The sequence below is a fragment of the Trichosurus vulpecula genome, chromosome 9 (genome assembly GCF_011100635.1).
Source record: "Trichosurus vulpecula isolate mTriVul1 chromosome 9, mTriVul1.pri, whole genome shotgun sequence".
Taxonomy (NCBI): Eukaryota; Metazoa; Chordata; class Mammalia; order Diprotodontia; family Phalangeridae; genus Trichosurus; species Trichosurus vulpecula.
The window spans coordinates 51,900,426-51,924,787 of record NC_050581.1 but is presented as its reverse complement, the minus strand read 5'-3'; positions in this window follow the sequence as shown (position 1 = coordinate 51,924,787).

The window sequence follows — 24,362 nt, the reverse complement described above, 5'->3', positions numbered from 1 at the left end:
CCAGGAGGGCGGCAATCAGACTTTGCCCTGGATAAAACCACTTTGGGCACAGGAAAAGTTTGCAGGTCCCCAGCGTGAATAGCCTCTGAGAGACTTAAAAAAAACAGCACTCAATGACTCTTAAAAATCAGCAGCAAGTCCCAAAAGAATACAAAACAGGAGTAAGCAAGGCCCAGACATTCTCTCTAGGAGAGGACAGAGCCTGGCTCTAATGCAAAATACAAAATAAAGCTAGAAATGACAAGGATGCTCAAGATTCAAATTCAAGTGTCCAGATTCCTTACAGCTCATTTGAATATATTTTATATTTTCTTATCTGGGGCAAGTTTTTTCCATCTCTAAAATGGAGCTCTGTGAGGACTGTGGTCTTTGGTTTTTGGTTTTTCTGAACTTCAGTTTGTCTATAAAATTGGCACAATAGTTCCTTTAACTATCTATAAAAACAGAGAATTGGATTAGATGAGCTCTAAGGGCCCTTCTCACCCCCAAGTCTATGACATTATTATACTTTGACTTACCTCAAAGGATCATTGTAAGGAAAGAACTTTGTAAACTATAAAACATGCAAATGTGAGCTTGGTCTCTGCTTATGCTTTCCATTTCACAAGCGCAGAGGGCCAGGAAGATCCTGGAACACCTGGCTTCAATCCAGTCTCAGTAATTACATGAAGCCTGGATGCCATCCCCAAGGCTGTTTTAATGAGATATGATTTTCTACTACTCTCCTTTTGCCCCAAGCTCACATGTCATGCAGCTGCTCTTTCTCAAAAAGTTGACACAATTGGTGCATGAATTTCAGTGAGAAGTAAAATGATAGTTAGCTGCTGGCAAACCTAACCAAACTTTTCTAGAAGACTCTTAGTTTCCCCTGGGTGGGGATAGAGAAGGTTCATCAGGGTTATCAGGTTCATGGTTAGGCCCTAGGAAAGGCTCTGCTAAGCTCAGCTCCAAGTCAGGTTGATGAACTGCCTGAAGGGAGGCCAATGTTCAGCCAATGACTTGACAGATGTCATTGTTAGGAGCTACTCAACTATTCTTCCTCTCATTTTCCAAAAGCTTTTTGAATCTTGGCCATAGGTGGCCTACGAGCTCCCTTTGCTGCTTCAAAAAGAGGTAGCACCTAGCTGGGTTTTATTCAAGGCAATTTACCACAACTAATTGCCCTTACATGGGCTCTAGAAAATGGAATGTCCTGACCAAGGCCGTGTAAATTGAATCCATCATTGTCATCTCTCTCATACTGTTTGCTCCTGGAGTTGTCCCAAAAATGTTTTCAATGAGCCTTTGGGAGATTAGCCTATATCCTGCAAGCTAGATGGTGCATTAGATAGACCCTCTAGTCCTGGAGTCAAGAAGTCAGGAAGACCTGAGTTCAAATGTTTACTAGCTGTGTGACCTTGGGATAGTCGCTTAACCCTTCTGCCTCCATTTTCTCAACTATAAATGATGATAATAATATCACCTACCTCTCAGGGTTGGCGTGAAGATCAAATGAACTAGTATTTGTAAGGCACTGAGACCAGGACCTGGCATACAGTAGGCATTTCGTAAATGCTTATTTCTTTCCTTCCCAATACTCACATTCAATTACAAAAAAACCAATCACTTTATCTACTTGCACAATAATTTAACAAACATTAAACATAAAATAATAGGAAGATAGTCAATTATCTCAAGGCCATTTCTATCTGAGCTCCATAGAAACATAAAGATGAGAAGAATCATATAAATATAATAATAATAACAATATGTAGTCCCATGTATGTAGTCCCCACCCCACATATCCAAAGACTTGACAAATTTTATCATTTCTGCCTCCATAATATTGCTTGCATCGATCCCCATCTCTGTGCTCACAGGGCATTCAAACTATTGGGGCCCTTATCACCTCTGTCCTGGGCAACTGCAGTAGTCTCTTCATTTGTCTTCCTCTCTGAAGTCTCTCCCCTTTCCAATAGTCAGTCAATAATAACTTATTTAACATTTACTAAGTCAGGCACTTGGCCTCTATCAAATTACCTCTAGACATCTTCTATATGCCTAGCTACTTACATGTTGTCTCCCCCATTACACTGTATAATTCCTTGAGGGCAGGTACTATTTTTTGCCCTTTTTTTATCCCCAATACTTAGCACAGTGCTGGCACATGGTACATACTTAAATGTTTGTTAACTGATAGACTTCCTGCCCTACTCCTCAGGATTGCCAGGGTTCAAATCTTGCTTCAGATGCATATTTGCTGATTTCCCTTAAGGCATGCCACTTAACATTTCTGATCCTTACTTAACTCATCTTTAAATGAGGATAATATCTTCCATTAACACTGTTATATCTTGTTATGTAACACTGTTATGTACCTTGTCTGTGCATAGTTATTTACGTGCTGTCTCCTCCAAATGTCATCTACTTGAGGGCAGGGACTGTGGTTTTGCCTTCCTTTGTATTCCCAGTGCTTATCACTGAACCTGAAATGTGGTAGGTGCTTACTTTACGCTTTTGATTTCATTGATTGATTTCACCGTAACTATTCCTGACTGATCTTGGACTCAGGGAACCAGTGACTCCTTAGTGTTGTCAGCAAAGAAGTGGAAAATGAGGAATCGCCAGCAAAACTGGGGAGGGTCTGAACAAGTTATGTTTTTTTTTTAATTTTATTTCTTTATTTTTTGTTTACCACACACGGTTCTACATAATTTTGAGTTCCAGATTTCCTCCCCTCCCTCTCTCCTCCTTCCCCAAGACGGCCTGGAATCTCATATAACTATCATGTATAACTTCGCATTGAATTAATTTATACACTAGTCAAGTTGTGGAGAAGAATTACAACCAATGGAATGAATCATGAGAAAGAAGAAACAGAACCAAAAAAACAAGACAACCCAAAAACAAAAACAAAAGAGAAGCTAAAAAGGTGAGCTTGTAGTGCGCCTCAATCTGTATTCAAACTTCACAGTTCTTTCTCTGGATGAAGATAGCATTCTCCATCGTGAGTCCCCTGGAGTTGTCCTTGCACCTTAGCTTTCTGAGAAGAGCGAAGTATGTCAGGGTTGGTCCTCACAGAATCCATATATCTGCGGCTGCTCACAACGTTCTCCTGGCTCTGCTCCACTCACTCAGCATTATGTCATGTAGGTTTTTCCAGGTTGTTAACGAAGTGTGCATCATCCCCATTTCTTATGGCACAATAGTATTCCATCACCTTCATGTACCACAGCTTGTTCAGCCATTCCCCAATTGATGGGCATCCCTTTGATTTCCAATTCTTGGCTACCACAAAAAGAGCCGCTATAAATATCCTTGTACATATGGGTCCTTTTCCCGCTTGTGTGATTTCTTTGGGATACAACCCTAGAAGTGGTATTGCTGGATCAAAGGGTATGAACATTTCTATAGCCCTTTGGGCATAGTTCCAAACTGCTCTCCAAAATGGCTGGATCAGCTCACAACTCCACCAGCAATGCAACAATGTTCCAATTTCCCCACATCCTTTCCAGCATTTATCATTTTCCTATTTTGTTATTTTAGCCAATCTGACAGGAGAGATGTGGTATCTAAGAGTTGTTCTGATTTGCATTTCTCTAATCAGTAGTAATCCAGAGCATTTTTTCATATGCCTATAGATAGCTTTAATTTCTTCCTCTGAAAACTGCCTGTTCATATCCTTTGACCATTTCTCAATTGGGGAATGGCTTGTATTCCTATATATTTGGCTCAGTTCCCTGTATATTTTAGAAATGAGGCCTTTATCAGAGATACTAGTTGCAAAGATTTTCTCCCAATTTTCTGCTTCCCTGCTAATTTTTGTTGCATTGGCTTTTTTTGTACAAAAACATTTCAATCTGACATAATCAAAATTATCCATTTTGCATTTTGTAATGCTCTCTATCTCTTGTTGGGTCATGAATTCTTTACTTTTCCATAAATCTGATAAGTAAATTATTCCTTGCTTTCCCAAATTACTTAGAGTATCAGCTTTTACTTCTAAATCATGAACCCATTTTGACTTTATTTTGGTATATGGTGTAAGATATTGGTCTATGACCAGTTTTTGCCCTACCATTTTCCAATTTTCCCAACAGTTTTTGTGAAATAGTGAATTATTAGCCCAGAAGCTGGCCTCTTTGGGTTTATCAAAGAGTAGATTGCTAAACTTGTTGATTTCTCCTACTTGTGTACCTATCCTATTCCACTGATCCACACCCCTGTTTCTTAACCAGTACCAGGCAGTTTTGATGACTGCTGCTGTGTAGCACAGTTTAATATCTGGTGTGGCTAAGCCACCTTCTCTAGCATATCTTTTCATTAATACCCTAGATACTCTAGACCTCTTGTTTTTCCAAATGAATTTTGTTATAATTTTGTCCAGCTCAGTAAAATAATTTTTTGGTAGTTTGATTGGTGTGGCACTGAATAGATAGATTAATTTAGGTAAAGTTGTCGTTTTTATTATATTAGCACGGCCTAACCATGAGCAACTGATATTTTTCCATTTATTTAATCTGATTTTATTCACATGCAAAGTGTTTCATAGTTATGTTCACATAGGCCCTGGGTTTGTCTTGGCAAATAGACTCCCAAATATTTTATAGGGCCTTCAGTAACTTTGAATGGAATTTCTCTTTCTATCTCTTGCTGTTGGGCTTTGTCAGTAATGTATAGGAATGCTGAGAATTTATGTGGGTTTATTTTATATCCTGCAACTTTGCTAAAGTTGTTTATTATTTCAAGTAGTTTTTTACTTGATTCTCTAGGATTCTCTAGATAAATCATCATATCATCTGCAAAAAGTGATAATTTAGTTTCTTCCTTGCCTATTCTAATTCCTTCAATTTCTTTTTCTTCTCTTATTGCTACAGCTAATGTTTCTAGTACCAAATTGAATAATAGGGGTGATAATGGACATCCTTGTTTCACCCCTGATCTTATTGGGAATGAATCTAGTTTATCCCCATTACAAATAATGCTTGTCGATGGTTTTAGGTAGATGCTATTTATAATTTTGAGGAAGGTTCCACTTATTCCTATGCTTTCTAGTGTTTTTAATAGGAAAGGGTGTTGTACTTTGTCAAAGGCTTTTTCTGCATCTATTGAGATGATCATATGGTTTCTGCTAGTTTTGTTGTTGATATGGTCAATTATGCTAATAGTTTTCCTAATATTGAACCAGCCTTGCATTCCTGGAATAAATCCTACCTGGTCATAGTATATTATTCTCGTGGTGAGTTGCTGCAATCTTTTTGCTAATATTTTATTTAAAATTTTTGCATCAATATTCATTAGAGAAATTGGTCTATAATTTTCTTTCTCTGTTTTGACTCTACCTGGTTTGGGTGTTAGTACCATATTTGTGTCATAAAAGAATTTGGTAGGACTCCTTCTTCACTTATTTTCCCAAATAGTCTACAAAGTATTGGAATTAGCTGTTCTTTAAATGTTTGATAGAATTCACATGTAAAACCATCTGGCCCTGGAGATTTTTTCCTAGGGAGTTCATTGATGTCATGCTCAATTTCTTTCTCTGATATGGGGTTATTAAGAAATTTCACTTCCTTTTCTGTTAGCCTGGGCAGTTTATGTTTTTGTAGATATTCATCCATATCTCTAAGGTTGTCAAATTTATGGGCATACAGTTGGGCAAAATAATTCCTAATTATTATTTTGATTTCCTCTTCATTAGAGGTGACCTCACCCTTTTCATTTTTGATACTGGTAATTTGATTTTCTTCTTTCTTTTTTTTTAATCAAATTGGCCAAAGGTTTATCAATTTTATTGGTTTTTTCATAAAACCAGCTCTTTGTTTTATTTATTAATTCAATAGTTTTCTTGGTTTCAATTTTATTAATCTCTCCTTTGATTTTCAGTATTTCTAATTTGGTATTTAATTGGGGGTTTTCAATTTGCTCTTTTTCTAGCTTTTTCAGCTGTATGCCCAGATCATTGATCTCCTTTTTCCCTATTTTATTCATGTAGGCATTTAGGGATATAAAACTTCCCCTAAGAACTGCTTTTGCTGCATCCCATAAGTTTTGGTATGTTGTTTCATTATTGTCATTCTCTTGAATGAAGTTATTAATTGTTTCTCTGATTTGTTCTTTGGCCCACTCATTCTTTAGAAATAAATTATTTAGTTTCCAATTAGTTTTTAGCTTAATTTTCCATGGTTCTTTATTAAAAATTATTCTTATTGCATCATGATCTGAAAAGGATGCTTTGACTACTTCTGCTTTTCTGCACTGGATTGTGAGGTTTTTATGCCCTAGTACATGGTCAATTTTTGAGTATGTGCCATGTACTTTTGAGAAGAAAGTATATTCCTTTTTATCCCCATTCAGTTTTCTCCAGAGGTCTATCATATGTGCCTTTTCTAAAATTCTGTTTACCTCCTTAACTTTTTTCTTATTTATTTTCAGGTCAGATTTGTCAAGTTCAGAAAGGGGGAGGCTGAGGTCTTCCAATATTATAGTTTTGCTGTCTATTTCTTCCTGTAACTCCCTTAACCTCTCCTCTAAGAATTTGTATGCCTTACCACTTGGTGCATATATGTTAAGCAGTGATATTGCTTCATTGTTTATGGTGCCTTTTAGCAGGATATAATGTCCTTCCTTATCTCTTTTAATTAAATCTATCTTTACTTTTGCTTTGTCTGAGATTAGGATTGCTACACCTGCTTTTTTTACTTTAGCTGAGGCACAATATATTTTACTCCAGCCTTTCACCTTTACCCTATGTGTATCCCCCTGTTTCAAATGCATTTCTTGTAAACAGCATATTGTAGGATTATGGTTTTTAATCCATTCTGCTATCTGCTTCTGTTTTGTGAGAATGTTCATCTCCTGCACGTTCAGGGTTATGATTTCTATCTGTGTCTTTTTCTCCATCCTAATTCCCCCTGTTTATGCTTTTATTTCTCCCTTTCTCCTTCTCCTCCTCAACAAAGTTTTGCTTTTGACCACCGCCTTCCTTTAACCCTCCCTCTTTATTCCCCTCCCTTATCTTACCATTTCCCACTTGCTACTTCTCCTCTCCCTTCTGACCACCCCCCTCCCTTTTCCCCCCTTCCCCTCCTACTTCCCGTAGGACAAGTTAGATTTCTAAACTTATCAGGGTATGTTATTCCCTTCTTGAACTAGATCAGATGACAGTAAAGCTCAAATACTGCTCTTCTCCCTCCCTTCTTTCCCTCTACTATGTTTTTGTGCCACTTCATTTGGTGTAATTTACCCTTTTCTACTACCTCCTTACTGCTTCTGTCATAGCCCTCCCTTTATATCTCTTACTTATATTTTATATCTTTACATCAGTTAATTTATACAGGCATTCACAACCTATGTATATCCCTTTCAATTGTCATAATAGCTGTACCATTCTCAAGACTGACATATATGTGTGTGTGTATATATACATATATATATACATATATATATACATATACATATATATATACACATATACATATATATATATATATATATGTATAATATACATAAGATGATATAATCCCACATAAAGATGCAAACAACCTGCCCTTATTGGTTAATAAGGTTTGTGGGGTTTTTCCCCCCTGGTTACCTTTTTATGTCTCTCTTGAGTTTTGTATTTGGAGATCAAATTTTACATTGAGTTCTGACCTTTTCATCAGGAAGGTCTGGAATTCCCTTATTTCATTGAATGTCCATCACCTTGCCTGGAAAATTATGCTTAGTTTTGCTGGGTAGTTGATCCTTGGTTGTAGTCCCAGCTCCTTTGCCCTTCGGAATATCATATTCCAATTTCTTCTGTCTTTTAATGTGGAAGCTGAGAGATCCTGCGTGATCCTGACTGTAGTTCCACGATATTTGAATTGCTTCTTTTTGGCTGCTTGCAGTATTTTCTCCTTGAGTTTATAGCTCTGAAATTTGGCTATAATATTTCTTGGTGTTTTCAGTTTGGGATCTCTTTCAGGGGGTGATCGGTGAATTCTTTCAGTGACTATTTTGCCCTCTGGTTCTAGGACCTCTGGGCAGTTGTCTTTGATAATTTCTTTGAAGATACTGTCAAGGCTCTTTTTTTCATCGTGGATTTCTGGTAGACCAATAACTCTTAAATTGTCTCTCCTGGATCTATTTTCCAGGTCAGTTGTTTTGCCAATCAGATATTTCACATTTTTTTTTCTATTTTTTCATTCTTTACATTTTGTTTTACTACTTCTTGGTGCCTCATAGATTCATTAGCTTCCACTTGCTCAAGTCTAATTTTTAATGAGTTAGTGTTTTCATTTTGCTTTTGAGTCTCCTTTTCCAATTGGTTGATTTTGCCTCTCAGGGTGTCATTTTCTCTCTCTAGATTCTGAATCTCCGTAGCCATTTCACAAATCTTATTCTTTAGGGACTTGATTTCATCAGTGGATTTTTTTTCCATTTTTTCCATATTTTCTTTTAGCTCCCTAATTTGGTTTTTAAAATCCTCCTTGAGCTCTTCCAGCAGTGCTTTCTTGGCTGGAGACCAGCTCATATTACCTTTTGAGGTATCTGATGTATCTACAGTATCATTACTTTCCTCTTCCATATTGGTATTTTGATCCTGCCTGTCGCCATAAAAAGAATCTATTGTCCTCGGGTTTTTTTGTGTTCTTCTTCATGTTGGTTTGCCTTTTGCTGGCTTTACAACGAATTTCTACCTTTGTGCCTCAGGGCTTTCTGTCCCAGCTTTCTTATTGTGGGGGTTGTGAGTCTAGAATTATAGCCTTCAGTTTCCTGAGGTGTGGGGGAGGGGTCTGGCTCCCTGGCTTCTCACTCCCTATGGGTGCTCTCCAGCACTTGATTTTCAGCAATGATCTCAGCTGTTTGTTGTTTGAGCTGATGTCTGGTACTTCACCTGGGGGAGCAAGGTTAAGTCTGGGCTCCTGGTGTTGACCCCTGCCAACTCCGCCCCTCTGGGACTGATGAACTTCTACTATTTGACCACTGAAGCCCCACTACTTTCTGCTCAGTTCCAGCGTTCTTTTTTTTTTTTTCCCTGAGGAATTCTCTGGGTGGGGAGGGAAGGGATTAGAGCCCTTTACCTGGCCATTACGCCTCCCGGAAGTTCAAGAAGCCACATTTCATACCTTTGGGCTGCAAGCCTTAGGATTCGGTGTTTCACGGCCAGTGGCATTGCGCTGCCTCTCGTCGCTTCCACAAACTGCAGTCCTGTGTTGGGAGGCCTGGGGATCTCCGCCGGTTTCGGGTGCCCAGCTTTCTCCCAGCCCGTCTCCCACGTGGATTTCCCGGCCAGTCACTTCCACCTTGGTCTGGAGCAGCTCTGCACCGAGCCCTCTCCGAGCCTACAGATTCATGCCTCCGGCCTTTCAGACTCTCCTGGCTCGGAAATTTGCCCCACACAGACTGCTTGCGGTTTCTGACTCTCTCAAATCTGCTCAAATTCACTTTTTTATAGGAATCTGACAGACCTTGTGAGAGAGCTCCGGTAAGACGCTGCCTTCATGCAGCCATCTTGGCTCCGCCCCCTCTCCAAGTTATGGTTTATGGATGTGATAGAATACTGTTGAACTGTAAGAAATGATAAAGGGAATGGTTTCAGTAAAACCTGAGAAGACTTATATTAACTGATGCAAAGTAAAGTGAGCGGAACCAGAAGAATTAATACAATAGATGCAATATTATGAAAATAATCAACTTTGAAAAACTTAGTAACTCTGGTCAACACAAAATGAGCAACCCACAATTCCAAAGGATTCATGATGAAACATGCTATCTACCTCCAAATAGAAAGCTGATGGATTCAGAGTGAATATCAAAACATATTTTCCTCTCTTTCCTTCTCTTTGCCTTTTTTTTCTTTTTACATAGCTAATGCAGAAGTTGGTTTTAAATGACTCTGTGTATTTGTAATGAGTTTGGTTTTTCTTGTCTTATCAATGGGTGAGGAAGAGGGAAGGAGAAGAAAATCTGGAGTTGACAACAAAACAAAATTGAAAAAAAAATGTAAAAGAAAGAAGACCAAAAAAAATGGCCTGACTAGTTAAAAAAGAAACTTTATGGGTTTTTTTTAATATACCACCAGCCTTTAGAACATTTTGTATTAATACTTTGGAGATAATGAAGGACCTAGGATGATATCACATTACTGCATCTGCAGTTTGATTTTTCCCAGTTCCCCATAAACCAGGATTTTCACTATTATCTGCTCACCCAGCCATTCCTAGTGAAATGGCTACTGATGGGCGTGACTTAATTTTCTTTGTGAAGCAAGAGATGACAGACTTGTCAGTAATGGTAGAGTGTGAGCCTCTTTAGACATCTCACCCCACCCCCATCCCTGTGTCAGATAATGACAGATTGTAAGAAGGAGGGTGTTGGGTCTAAATGATGTGGCAGATTGTGAAGGGAAATAAAAGAGCTACATGCAAGCCAGTTACAAACACAGCCAAAAACAGCAACACAGGGAGCCAAAAGAGAAGACTTGAGATTCCAGCCATCTTCCACCAAGCCAGTCCTCCATGTAAAAGCCTCAGCAATTTGTCCAGAGGCAGTTTGTCAAGAGACCAACTGACATTTGTCACTTTGCTCCCCAGAAGTGACCTGTCATTGCCGGTGACTCAGTCTGCGCATGTTTGTTCCAGACATTTTCCTTGTCAGACCAGTTAAAGGGGGGATAAAACAAAACTAATAAAGCCTTACATTTATTTTAGATAGTTATTTAAAACCTCTTAATAGCTGAGTCACTATCTTCAGGACCCTTCAAAGTGAATTCTTTTCTCTTGGCTAATGTTTGGTGCATGAGAAGTGAGGTAAATACAGACCTGCAAATTAGAGACCCCCCAAAGATATGTTCCACTTCTGACACTGAAGCTTTTGTGACTACACTGTGTTTGGTCTTGGTTTCCCCTTATACTTCCGATTACTATTTAAATTTGTGCCAGTATTTTGCAAAATGTATGGATTCTATTTGGGAGGTGGAGGGAGGATCATACCTGTGATATCATTGGTATAAGTAACACCTGATGGGGAAAGTATCCTGCCTTTAATGAGCAGATTAGCACCTGCTCTATAATACATAGTCTTAGAGAGTTTCCTGGGACACTGAAAAGTTAGGTAACTTGCCCAGGGTTGCAGCTGCTATGTATCAGGGTCTGGACTTGCACCCAAGCCTTCCTGAAGGCTCTCCATCCATTAAGCCATGCTGCCTCGCACAAAGGCACATTGTGGATTCCTTAATGAATATTCATAATGTCCTATCTAACCTTGCTTAAGACTTGTCTCTTCTTTTTGTGTGTAACACCCCCTGGGGACTCACTCACAGAACTTACATTGCCATTGGTTGATTGGGTCTCCAGTGAGCTGACTGAAACTACTTTGGGGATTATAGGTGTGACCCTTGTTATTGTTGTAGTTGTTCAGTCGTTTCCAGTCGTGTCCCACTCTTTGTGACCCCTTTTGGGGTTTTGTTGGCAGAGATGTTGGAGTGGGTTTCCATTTCCTTCTCTACCTCATTTTATAGATGAGCAAACTGAGGCAAGGATTAAAAGTAATTTGTCTCCAGTCAGACAGCTAGTAAGTTTCTGAGGCCAGATTTGAATTCAGGAAGATGAATCTTCTTGACTCCAAGGCCCACACTCTATGCACTGTGCCACCTAGTTGCCCTAAGTGTAACCCTATGGGTGTCTATCCCCCAAAAACTGACACAGCCTCTACTGGTGTGCTTCCTCTTAACAATTAGCCAGTAGACTCAGCTAGCTCTTTAGCAAAGCATTTATTGAAATAGCATAGCAAAAACAGTAGATACAAAGTATTTTCCTCAAAGCCACAGATACACTGTTCTACAAATACACCCAGAGTTCGGGAGAGGAGAAAGAGTAGGCACAAACTTAAAGTATAATGGTAATAGGTCACACATGTTGATGACACACTCAGCCAAAATAACTCATGACTATGAAACTACAGGGTCTCTATGTCCTTTCTCTCTGTAGAGTCCTCATAACATTTGCTACAAAGCATGGTGGTAAGCAGTGGAAAAGTCCATCAGCTGTCCATCTGATCTGGCTCTTCACAGGACACAGTGCCATTCTGGTTTAGCTGGGCTTGTTCCTCATAGGGTGTGTTGTCTCAGTTGGACTAGCCAGTCCTGGGTTAGGTTAAGCACTTCACTCTGTGGCTGTTCTGGCTCCTATCGTATTAGACTGGGTAGCCACTAAAAAGTGGTTGCTGGATAAAGCCAGGCAGGCCTCTCTGCTACTGGGCAGCTGCTTCCAGTCTGGACTTAGACAGATTGCTTTGCTGCTTCATCTTCTCAGGGTGCAGCATCTCTACTGGGCAGATGAATCCACTAGCCTCCTAGACTCACTCATCAATGGACAGCTTCAGTTTTTCTCTATCTTCAGCCACTGCATTCACTTTCAGAAGATTTTGAGTTCTAAATTTTTCCCCCTCCTGCCCTCCACTCTCCCCAAGACAGCATGTCATCTGATATAGGCTATACATGTACAACCATATTAAACATATTTCCACATTAGTCATGCTGTAAAGGAGAATCAGAACCAAAGGGGAAAACCACAAGAAAGAAAAAACAAACAAAAAAGAGAGAAAATAGTATACTTTGATCTACATTCAGACTCCATAATTCTTTCTCTGGATCTGTATAGAATTTTCCATCTTAGTCTTGGAATTATCTTAGATCATTGCATTGCTGAGAAAAACTAAGTCTATCAAAGTTGGTCATCGCACAATGTTGCTATTACTGTGTATGACGTTCTCCTGGTTCTGCTCGTTTCACTCCACATCAATTCATGTAAGTCTTTCCAGGTTTTTCTGAAATCTGGGTATGGCTATGGTATTAGCTGACATGTTACTTGGCTCTTTTCAGCTGGGATGTTACTAGGCTCCTTCAGCTACAACAACACTTAAGCCTAGGATCTACAGAAGCTTCTGCCCTTTAACTACCTTGGAGCCTTAACTCCCATATTGCTAATCACCTCCAGGCAGGAGATGGGAGAAGTTATGTCACCCCTATTCAACAAATTATTCTTGGTTCAAAATCCCCTTTCTAGTAAAAGCCATTCCATGTTGCCTTGGGGTGATTTATTTCAACTCAGTCATCTTCATCTGCCATGATCCTTTGGGAATCTTATGAAAATGAGTGGCTAGGGACAAAGGTATGAATCCAGTCTGCTCTAGAGGCAAATTCATTATCTTTCTGGTCTCTTCATTGGAATTAAAGATTCAAGCCAACCCCTTCAAGGTCAGGGAATGTCTATTTTTTTATCTGAAGACTTTCTCCTTTACTTTTCAATGTCTTTGTCTTTTAGTTCCTAAAGACCTTCACCTTTTGCTGGAGTCTCACTGGGGCACCACCACCCCACACAACTCACAAGTGGCAGCCAAGAACTAGAAAGTAGATGTCAATTAGTTTGGGAATAGCTAAACAAACTATAGTCCATGAATGTCATAGGACATTTCTGAGCTATAGGTAATAGTGAATATAATGAATGCTAAGAAGCCTGGAAAGATTTACATGAAGTGGTACAAGTTGAAGTAAGTAGAACCAGGAAAACAGCACATATAATTACAATAGTGTAAGTGGAAAGAATAAAACAACAAAACAATTGAAAATGAATGCTACACAATTTTAATGATGAAGTATGACCCCAAAGCAGAGGTAGGAGAAAATCCTTTTCCCTTGCTTTGCAGAACTTGCAGGAGGGTTGGGGGAGGAGGGAGTAGTCTTCGTGTATGGGATACTACATATAATATTAGACTTTTTGTTATGCTGATTACTTTTATGGAACTTTTTTCCTTTCCTCTTCTTTATTATCAGAGATGGTACTATGAGAGAGACAAGGGGGAGGGAAGCAGAGGGAAATATGTGACAAAAAAATAAAAGATATCAATAAATTTTTTTAAAAACTTGCTCCCTCTCCACCTATGATCTTGGTTTCCACCTTATTGACTTGCACTCACTTAGAAGGATAAATGGAATGTTGTAGTTGGAACAGAAATTAGAGATCATCAAAACCAAATCTCACAATTTGTATTGTTGAAAAATGACCACTAGTACTCTTCTAACTGAATGATAAAGGCACATTTCATTTATTGATATCCATGGTCATCGGTGAAAGGCTCAGTACAGAATATCCAAATGTCCGAACAACAAGATTTCTTAAAAAAAAAAAAGCAAAAATTTTGTAATCTTGAAAAACAGAGGCAAAAGATGAGAGGAGCAGAATCAAATGGTGGGAGGCACAGCACAGGGAGAAGAAAACATAGATTAAAACATATATAAAACTTTATTAAATGAATGGAGCCCAGTAAGTCCTTGTGAGAGGCTCCAGATTCCTCAGATAAAGGTAAAACATTAATAGGTTATCACGAAGTATACGAGCACATAGCACAAGCCATTCATTGGTTGGCCTAGGGGGCAGGGACTTTCCCGGAGTCCTTAACACTAAGGCTAAGATTCCAGAAGTATCAAAATAGAATACCAGGTCTAGAATCTGGTGGGCTTAGGGACTTCTGATCACACAAGGTGAATCTGTATGTATGTCATGTCTTCACTACTTATCCCTCTCCAGGGTGGGAACTATTTTAGTTATCACTGTATACCTTATAGTGCTTAGCCCTGTGCTAGGCCTCAGAGACAATGTGTATAGTAGAAAGAGAACTGACTATGGAAGTGATGGCCTGAATTCAAATTTCATCTCTAATTTTTTAGTTTTGTGACCTTGAACAAATCACTTAGTCTCTCTTTGTCATCTGTAAAAAGACTTTGGACTAGATGGCCTCTGAGGTCCCTTTCAGCTTCAGAGCTATGGTCCTGTTTGTTAAGTGGATGGAGTCTCAATGATTATCCAGGGATAAGGGTAACAGATCCTAAATAATCGTCCAAAGACAACTATAATGTCATCTGAATCAGAGCCATGACTAACATTTTTCCCCACTGAGGGTAAGTTTTCTAAAACCTGCCCCTCAGAAAACAGCATGAAAAAAAAATCTTAAATCAACTTTTAAAGACAAATTGAATTGGGGGAGAGAGGAAGGGAACAGAGATACCAGTATACAACAAATCTACTTCCATTTTAGGGAGCTCTTCTAGAGCATAAGGCAGGTAGAAGGAATTTTAACTAATTAGTCTTCCTAAAGAGAAATATAAGTCCATGTGCCTCTGTGTATCTAAAGTGGTATGTGTTGTAAGCATTCTCTACATTTCAACACCTTGAGAGCAAGCCTCAGTCACTCTACCCTATGTAGACTGCCAACTCAGGTCTGAATAATTATCCAGGGGTTGTTGTGGCTCAAACTGCAAGATTATTTGGGAAATCTTGGGTGTGAACTTGACACTGGGCTTCAGTTTGGATTCCAGCAGTATTCCTGAATGCAGCAAGCTGTACCAGCCAATGGGGAGACAAATTCATCCTATTTAACTTGCAGAGAGACTCTGCTGTTCAACTATGTGCATGACCTTATCGGTCCATTCACCTGGGACTCCAAAGCGCATGTCCTTATTGAAATCCTAGGGTTTAATGGTTTTCCTTCCCCCATAGGGTTTAGTTTTGCTCTCATGTTTTCCCAAAAGGGATGGGAGGTGAGGAGAGGAAGAGAAAAGAAAACACTGTTTTTCAAGTAGCTTTAGCTTTCTGCTTTTCCACAATATAAGGAAATAATGTCTAATTATGGGTTAGAAAATGAGCTGAAAGCTGGTTCAGCCTGGGTCCCTTCAGTAGTTTAGTGACCATGGAATAATGAAAACAGTAATTAGAGTGAATATTACTGGGTATAGTCTTCATTCAAAAAGAAATTCCCTGAGGACAGCGGCTTTTTTCTGCTTTGGTTAGTACCCCAAAAGTGCAATAAAGGCACCAATCACAGGATCATGGTGCTCCAGAAAACAATGGACCATATTCATGTGGGAGTATAGCCAAGGTGAGGAGGCCAGAACTGCAGACCAATAGAACACATTCAATAGCCATGTCCAGCTAGACTAAGAGTCCATAATTCTAAGAGTGACCTTGATTTTGAGGGGCAAGAAGCCTAGAAGATGTGATATCATTTAACGAATGATCTGGGATCTAAACAGAGGAAGGACTCTGTCCACTGTGCCACCTAACTGCCCCAATGCTAGGGATACAAGGGTGAAAAAAAACACGGTCTCTTGCCCTCAAGGGGCTTACTATCAAGGGATGCAACACACACATACATCCATAAAGCAAAATGGTAAAACTCATAGAAGTGAAACAGAGCGGCCTATGTGATTTGAGATGCAAGAGATCACTTCTAGTTAGGAGGATGAGATGCTTCATGGGGGCTATGGCACCTTACCTGGGACTTGAAAGTCAGCAAAATTCATTCATTATTTTAGAGATAACCCACATAAATGCTTATAGAGAGACAGGATGAGATAAGAGAATAGTGTGGGTTGTTTGGAGCATAGAGTACATGAAGGAAAGTACAATGAAATAAGGCTAGATAGACTGGAGCTAGATTGGTAAGGGGTCTTTGAAAAGGGACATAACATTGTCAGATCTATGAATTAGGATAATTGTCCCAGCAATAACATAATGATAGGTTGAAAGAGGAGAGACTATAGTAAAGGAGATCAATTAAAAGACTAGTGCAATATTCTAAGCAAGAGGGATGGAGTGGAATGAGATGAAGTGGGATGGGATGGGATGGAAAAGCAATTATTAAGTGTTTATTATATACTGAGCATTGTGCTAAATGCTGGGAATACAAGTAGAAATTTGTTATAAAAATAGTCTCTGCTCTCAAGGAACTCACATTTAAATAGGAGAAAACACAAAAAGGAAGGTTCATGTTTATGTTCAGTCTGTGGCAAATGTAGGGAAAATAACCGAGCAGATGGCAAGGCCAAGAGGATACTGAGGAATAATGGTAATGAAGACGGTTCCCTGCCAAGAGGATAGTGGGTTTAAAGGTTAGAATGGAATGAGGCTCTCTCTAACAGAGAGTCTAAGTCTCTCTAACAGGGGTCATTTCTAACAAGGTTCGGGCAGGGGTAGGGAACCTGCAGGCTCCAGGCTGCATGTGACCCTCTAGATCCCCAAGTGCAGCCTTTTGACTGAATCCAAACTTCACAGAACAAATCCCCTTAACAAAAGGATTTGTTCTGTAAAACTTGGACTCAGTCAAAAGGCTGCACCCAAGGATCTAGAAGGCCATATATGGCCTAGAGGTCACAGGTTCCCCACCCCTACAGGGGTCAGCATCCAACTGGGAGTAAATATCCTGCACCTGGTGAGAAGTGGAGAGCAAGGCAATGAGGATTTGTTGAGAAAAGGATATTTGCAGCTCCTCTCAGTGGTAGCAGGTATTGCTACATCACCCACTGGCAAGCCAAGGCAGGGGAAGAGAAGATCCTAAACTGGCATGTTGGGGAAGCTAGGTGGCTCAGTGGATAGAGTGCTGGGCCTGAGTCAGGAAGACTCATCTTCCTGAATTCAAATCTGGCCTCAGATACTTCCTAGCTGTGTGACCCTGGGCACGTCACGTAACCCTGTTTAACCACTCCAGTATCTTTGCCAAGAAAACCCCAAATGGGGTCACAAAGAGTTGGACACGACTGAGACAACTAAAGACAATATCATTAGTTTCCTATGTATTTTATTTTATGCATTTAAAAACATTATTCTGAGAAGGGGTCTATAGGCTTCACCAGACTGCCTGAGGGGAAGACCCAAAAAATGGTGTAAGTCTCTCTCTCTTGGATGTCATCTACTCCCATGGTTCTAAATAGTTATAGATGCCTCCTTGTTTTACAGAAGATAAAACTAATTCTCAGAGAGAAGAAATGACTTAACCAGGGTCCTGCAGATAGCAAGTATCAAAGCCAGGCCTCAAACCTGAGCTTGGGCAAGCCACTAGGTAATGATTTTTTTTTTCCCCACTGCAATTCTTTAAGTCCAGATGTCTAAAGCAATAGATATATTACCCACCTGTGTATAGGGAGAAGCGATGTGACCCATTGTATCAGTAAGGCAATAATAACAATGTAGATGATAATTGTCAAAATGCCTATGTGGTTCTGTATCACCAAGTATATGAGTCTCTCCACATAGAAGGGAGAAGAAGTAAACCATTTATTCAGACAGCAGAGAACCAGATCCCACAAGCCATTTATCCAATCTATCAGAGCAGTAAAACATTCAATACATAATATTAACAACATGGAGCCTTACCATCCCAAAACCTCTCTGAACCCCTGTTGGGGTCTTCCCCAAACACAAGCTCACAGTACAACTAAGTCACCCTGTTCAGCTCTAACTATCATGTCGACAGCCATTAACAGCCATAACTGCTCTCGCTCTCTCTCTCTCTCTCTCTCTCTCTCTCTCCTCCCCCACCCCGTTTCCTGTGACATAACTTCCTTTTCCTGTCAAGAAGCTTCTCCCACCACACGTGACCTAGGCTTCCTGTAATGTAAGCAGATCACATGGCCTATTAATGGGTAGGAAAGATCTTCAAATCTAAATTGCTACTACACCCATCCACGCCACTAACTCCATACCTTTTAATTATTTCATATTTTCTTTTATGGGAATATGTTGTTTTTCCAAATATACTATGTTTGTTGAAATCAAGGTCTGTATCGTTTTGTCCTTATATCTCCAATGGCTAGAATAATGCATAGCACATAGGAGGCACTTAATTCTTACTGGCTTGAATTGTTGTTTTAAAAAAAAAAAAGAAGGTTCATGATATCTATTGGTGGATGGAGCAACTGCACCAATGAAATTTGCACTCTTGCAGATCTGAAGAGAAGAACAAGACCATCTAATTGGCTGGACTGACTACAGTCATGTTAAGTAGAGCTCAACCACAAGGGGGAGCACTGTCATTTCGTTTGTGGATGTATGGCCCCATCTTGTGTTAGCCACAATCACCTTCATTGCTGTACTGTTGGGTTGTTCTTGATCTGTATCCAGCACTGTGCAAGTAAATGTTTAACAACAGACTCTGAAAAATAATATACTTGTCACATACTTTTAATTAACCTGCATTATTAACATTTTCTCTATCACCTTCTTATAAATCAAGATCTGACTTATAGAGTTCATTGCATATGCTCACTCTATAAATTTAACGATTGACTCTTGCTAGATAAGAGCTAGTTGCAACATACTCCTGCCTATATCCTAAACTCAACCCTATTGACCACCGAGATCAAGTCTCAGAGTTGCGCCAAAGAATTCTCTATTGATGGGTGCTGAGAAGTAGTGATATATATGTGTTCAATCATTTTCAGTCTTGTCTCCCTGTGATACCATTTGAGGTTTTCTTGGCAAGGATACTGGAGTGGTTTGTCATTTCCTTCTCTAGCTTGTTTTACAGATAAGGAACTGAGGCAAACAGGCTTAGTGACTTGCCCAGGGTCGCACAGCTAAGTAAATGCCTGAGGGTATATTTGAACTCAGGTCCTCTGGACTCCAGGGCCAGCACTCCATCCACTGCACTGCCTAGCTGCCCCTGAGAACTAGTGATAGTGCTCAACAGTATCAGTTTACTGCACTGGACCAGATGAAGATGGTTTTAATGAGCTGCTACACTATCTCAAATAGACCTGATGTTTGCAAGTCGCTCAGTCAGCCAGGCTGAGACAGAGACACGTAGAACTGAGGATTTTAGATCCTCTTTTTCCCTAGTGATCACACATCTGTCATTCAATCAACAAGTATTTTTATTAAAACGCCTACTATATGCCAAGCACTGTGCTAGGCACTGAGGATACAAGTACACGAAATAAAACAGTCTTTTTTCACAAGGAACTTATGTTCTACCATTCTTCTAACATATATTGAATTAAGTAAGTCTACAGAAGCTATGGCCCCAATGTGTCTAAACGCAAGAAAAACATTTTTTAAATGGAAGCAATATATTAAACCTTCTGTGTTCAAAGTTATCAGGAAAGCAGACTTTGGGTAAGACCCTGAGGAAGGTTAAAACTTTCCCAGAAGATGTAATTCTGTAAATCTTCTTTAGGTAAGAAGTACTGGGTAGGCTGGAGTCTATCACTGCCAAATATCTGCTGATTTTAGTTGTTAGAAACATAGATTTAGAGCTAGAAGGGACCTCCGAGGTCATCCAGTCCATCAGGAACCTGAAATTCAGTGAGGTGAAATGATTGTCCAAGGTCACATAAGTAGTATGTGGAACAGCTGAAATTCTAACCTAGATCTTCTGACTCCCAATCCGGAAGCCTTCCACCATATCGCATTGTCCAAGTCTTTTCCCTGTAGCTGTGTGATGGTCCCAAAGGAAGGTACAATGCAGAGTCAATACTGAATTCTGATCCACCATTTATTCACTAAAAAGAGTGAGAAAGTCACTGAACAGGAGACGGAGGGAAAGGTTCGATCTTTGTATTTGACTTAGCCAAGATTGACTTCTCTTCTGGGTTGGGGCAATCAAGTCCCAGATCAGTCGTAAACATGAACAAAGTTTTTCTAAGATAAAATCTTTTTTACATAAGTCAATCCAAATCACAGTGCATTTTGAGCCCCGAAGCCTCAATGTGGAACAACAGGCTGAGAAGGAGAAAGCATAGCATGAGACGACTACTACAGATCAGGCAATAGAACGAACAAGTAATTCCACATCTAAATGAGAGAATGACATTTTCCCCATTCTGAGGGGTGATACTTAACCATGGGGAAGCTCTGATAAAGGACGTTTGGGGAAAAGGGACAAAGAAGAGACCAAAAACAATATTTGCCTACAGAATGTAATAGTCTACATTTATATAGCAATTAAAGTTACAAAGTACATAGATACATTATCTCATTTGCAGAAAAAGCCCTGGATTTGGTGACAGAGGAACTAGGTTCAAATTCTAGTTCTACCACTAACTACTTGTATGATCTATGGTTTAATTTCTCTAAGCCCCAGTTTCTTCATTTGTAAAATGAAAGAGGTTAGGCAACATGATGTCTTCTAACTCCAAATTCTATGAACAATCAATGGCTCAACCAACAAGCATTAATGGACCCTGACTTTGTGCCAAAGTAAGTGTTAGGGACAGAAATACAAACAGTGAAATAGTCCCCAATCCCCACAACAATCCTAAAGTATTATCACTATTTTACATATGAAGAAACTGAGTCTCAGAGACAAAGTGGTTTGCCTAAAATCACATAGCTACCTGAATAGCAGTGCTAGGACTTCCAATTCCAAGTCCAATATTTATTCCACTACACCACAATTCTTCACTAATCTCCTTTACAATTGTTGCCAGATTCTCCAGTGCCCAGAGGATCAAATCCCAACCCTGTTCCCCATCTATGGCTACCATAATCTCCAGTTGATCAAATAATATCTTCCCCTAACCTAGCATATCACCAATGTAGAAAACTTTGGGGGAAAGAATAGCTGACCCCAATTGAGACAAACCCCTCCTTTACAGTAGAATAAGAAACTTTGATAATAGATTTTTCAAATAGAAAAACATTGGCTGGGCAGCATCAGAAAATCTGCATATAACCCTAATGAAGACTTTCTTTTTTTAAAACATTTTATTGCTATCTCTTGATTTTTTTCTATTACCTCCATTTCCAAACATATACCTCCCATTTGTCCCGCCCCAAGAGCTATCCCTTGTAACAAAGCTTTTTTTTTAAAAAGCACTTCAGAAAATTAACCAACACATTAACCAAGTCTGACAGCATATGTGGTTCCATACCCATAGTCCCTGACTTGTGCAAAAAAAAAAAAAAAAAAAAACTAGGGCAGAGCGGGCCTTAGCGCCCTGAATCAGTGAGCTGTGGCAGTTGCCAGACTTCTCAACCCACAAACACCAAAGACAACAGAGAAGGTTAGTGGGAAAAGCTGCTAAGGACAGGGTGATAGAGTTCCTGGTTCAGCCACCGCCCCGGGGGCAGCAGAGGTGGGGCAGCTACAGAACTACAGCTGCAGTTGCTTCTAGCCCCAGGCCCACCTGCTGGGAGGAATTAAGTGGCTGATCAGAGCAGGAGTGAAGAGCCTGCTGAAGATCTAAGTCCAGTCTGGGTTGGGGGTTCAAGGGTCAAGTAAGTTGGCTGGGAAAATGGCCAGGCAGCGAAAATGCACCCAGATTCAGTCTTAGACTTTGGAATCCTTCTTTGGTGACAAAGAAGACCAAAACATACAGCCAGAAGAAGTCAACAAAGTCAAAAAGCCTACAACAAAAGCCTCCAAGAAAAACATGAACTGGTCTCAGGCCATGGAAGACCTCAAAAAGGATTTGGAAAAGCAAGTTAGAGAAGTAGAGGAAAAATTGGGAAGAGAAATGAGAAGGATGCAAGAAAACCATGAAAAATAAGTCAATGACTTGCTAAAGGAGACCCAAAAAAATACTGAAAAATATACTGAAGAAAACAACACCTTAAAAAATAGACTAACTCAAATGTCAAAAGAGCTCCAAAAAGCCACTGAGGAGAAGAATGCCTTGAAAGGCAGAATTAGCCAAATGGAAAAGGAGGTCCAAAACACCACTGAAGAAAATACTACCTTAAAAATTAGATTGGAGCAAGCGGAAGCTAGTGACTTGATGAGAAATCAAGATATTATAAAACAGAACCAAAGGAATGAAAAAGTGGAAGACAATGTGAAATATCTCATTGGAAAAACCACTGACCTGGAAAATAGATTCAGGAGAGATAATTTAAAAATTATTGGACTACCTGAAAGCCATGATCAAAAAAAGAGCCTAGATATCATCTTTCAAGAAATTATCAAGGAGAACTGCCCTGATATTCTAGAGCCACAGGGCAAAACAGAAATTGAAAGTATCCACCACTCACCTCCTCAAATAGATCCCAAAAAGAAATCTCCTAGGAATATTGTCGCCAAATTCCAGAGCTCCCAGATCAAGGAGAAAATATTGCAAGCAGCCAGAAAGAAACAATTTTAGTATTGTGGAAACACAATCAGAATAACCCAAGATATAGCAGCTTCTACATTAAGAGATCGAAGGGCTTGGAATACAATATTCTGGAGGTCAATGGAGCTAGGATTAAAACTAAGAATCACTTACCCAGCAAAACTGAGCATCGTGCTCCAAGGCAAAATATGGACTTTCAATAAAATAGAGAACTTTCAAGCTTTCTCAGTGAAAAGACCAGAGCTGAATAGAAAATTTGACTTTCAAACACAAGAATCAAGAGGAGCACGAAAAGATTTAAAATAAGAATCGGACCAGAGCTGTGATTTTATCAGTATAGGGAACTTTTAACATGAAAACTCCCTCCACCGAAGTAAACCAAAGCCCTCTCTGCGACTTGGGTTCTACACAAGTTGTCTGGGTCACTGAGAGGCTAATTGACTTGCCAATAGTCACTCAATCAGTAACTTTCAATGGCAGCCCTTGAACCTGGTGCTAATAACATCTCGCTATCCACTAGACCATACTGCCTCTCACAGAAGAAGGTTACTTGCTCTTCAGTAATTTTTTTATGATGAGTTATTTTAAAGGAAGGTTAGGAGATGGTTCCTCAGTGCATACCCTTAATCTTTGAGGATGTTGTTATGGAAAAAGCTACTGGGATCTTCCACAAAATATCTTTCAAGTTGACATTGCTAGACACAGAAATCTGTTATGGATGAACCATGAATATGAGTGAATGAATGAATGAATCATTTATTAAGTGCTTCCTACATGCAAGGCCCTGTGCTAAGTGCCATTGATCCAAACAGAATAGTAAGACAGACACCATCTTCAAAGTACTCAAATTCTGATGAAAGGAAATAACACATATGGAAGGTTTCACCTGCAAATCAGATGGAAAATCTCATGGCCCTTAAGGCGCAGTCTTCTTTGTGGTCATTTCCACCGATAAAATCATATCAGTTTCTATTGCTGAACCACTTGACAGGGCTGAGAACTTTGGTGCAAGAACTTTCTTTTCTGCCCCCTCTGAATGGAGGGATGGAGGGTAAACCATCTAACTCCTCCCAATGCCTTCCTTTATAGAGGGCAGATATTGGACTCTCAGATCACTCCACTTTGCATCTGCTACTCTACCTGGTTTCAGCTCCATGGAACAAGATGCTTTTGGACCAGGTCTCTCCCCTCCCCATTTCCTCCTTTCCTGCCTCCTTTTTGTGTGTTATCTCCCCTCCATTTGATTATAAGCTTCTTGGAGGCAAGAACTATCTTCCTTTTTGTTAATTGTATCCCCAATACTTAGCATCCTGCCTGGCACATGGTAAGTGCTTAATAAATGCTTATTGGATTGAAAACAAAAATAAATAAATAAATAAATAGATTAATAAATAAATAAATAGATGAAGAACTAGGAGTGACATTTTTTTCATCCAGGGCCAAGCTTGGTCATTATAATTACAAACCACTCAATTTTGCTCCATAGCCATTCTCTCCACTTACATTACTAACAAAGCTT